Genomic DNA, 1,799 nt, shown 5'->3' with positions numbered 1-1,799 from the left:
GGGCAGTTTTCTTTCTCTCTCTCTCTAGCCAGAGCATGCACCTTATTAAAAAAAGAAAAAAGAAACAAAGAAAGAAAGAAAGGAAGAGAAAGAAAGAAAGAAAGGAAGAAAGAGAAAGGTTATGTTTTTCAAAAATATTCTTGGGACAAGCAGATGAAATAATGATTATGTTGCTGGACTCCCACATAGTTGACAGTGGTTTGAGTCCTGGACCCGGTGGTTGTAAACTCACTCCAGGCATATGTGTGTGCACACACAAAATCCTGAGAGGACAATGAAGGAGAAGGGATTGTGGCATGGCCATCCTCCCTGTGGGAGAGGTTTTTCACTTTCTGGCTCTCTGTCTCTCCAGTGAGTGCACAGGCTCTAAGCAAAAATATCTCTAATAATAATATTAATGATTATATAGACAGATAGATAGATAGATATACTTAACATCATGTACAAAACTAAATTGTAGGGAACTAGCAGTTAGTGTAATGGCTATGTTGCTGGACTCCCACGTAGTCCACTGCAGTTTGCGTCCCGTACCCGGTGGCTTAAAACTCACGCCTGGCGCGTGTGTGTGCATGCCCAAGATACTGAGAGGTGAGGGGAATGCGGCGTGACCGTCCCCCTTGGGGGGTGATTTCTCGCTTTCTGTCTCTCTGTCTCTCTCTGTCTGGCGAGCGCATGTGCCCTATAGTGAAAACCTCTCCAAAAAAAAAAAAAACTAAATTGTAAATATGAGAGGAATCTGAAGTAAATGAAAATAAAACTTGAATGTACTTGCTGGCATAGTTGGTAGCATACTGAACTGCAGTGTTAAAAATCACATACCCAAAACTGTTCAAATCCCAGCCAAGTTGGCCTGAAACATATGAGCATATGCATATGTACCAAGGATTCTGCGAAGCTGCTGGGCTAGCGAAAAAGGGTTATGACATAATACGACCCGGTTAAGAGTGCTTCAATCTCTCTTCTCTCCCTACCCCCTCTCTTTTTCTCATGTGTATACACAATATAACAACTTTTTTCTTATTTATTTTTAAATTTATTTTTATTCACTGTATAGCATTACAATGTACAAAATGGATTTTCCCATTCAGAATATATACTCTATAGGCTTAATCAGTCAGAGATATTACTGTATTATCTTCAAGAAATAATTTTCCATTTTGTGTTTCTAAATTATTTTACTTCTTTCTTTTTCCCATTGATTCCATCCCTCTTACCCTCTGCAATAAATTTCAAAAAACCTATTGAATGTTACTAGAAAAATAGGAGGACATATTACAAATTCAGGGCTGGAAAAACAACTTATGATCAACTCAAAATCTGGAAATGACAGTAAAAGATGGATAATGACTGCATAATTATAAAGTGTTTTAAAGATTAAACAGTAGTGGGCCAGCAAATGAAGCAGTGGTTATGTTACTGGACTCCAAAATGACTGACTGTGGTTTGAGTCCTGGACCTGAGGGCTTGAAAATTAAACCAGGTGTATATGTGTACCTAAGATACAAGGAGGAGAATGAAAAAGAAGGGATTAGAGCATGATCATTCCCCCAGGGAGTGATTTCTCACTTTCCATTTCTCTGTCTCTCTCTCTCTCCTATGAGCACAATACCCTAAAGCAAAAACATCTAAAAAAAAAAAGTTAAACATTAAAAGGGGTGGTGATTTTGAGTAATACTAAAAAATAAAAAAGAATTGTACAGTATTATTTTATAAGCTTTATACATAGAGTCCCAGCAAAGCAAGAGAGTGAAGAAAAAAAATATAGTAGGAAATACAAGAATTGCTATCTCCTCTGTGTT

This window comes from Tupaia chinensis, unplaced genomic scaffold (assembly GCF_000334495.1).
Source record: "Tupaia chinensis unplaced genomic scaffold, TupChi_1.0 Scaffold144110_1, whole genome shotgun sequence".
Lineage (NCBI taxonomy): Eukaryota > Metazoa > Chordata > Mammalia > Scandentia > Tupaiidae > Tupaia > Tupaia belangeri.
Note: the sequence above shows the minus strand (reverse complement) of the source record.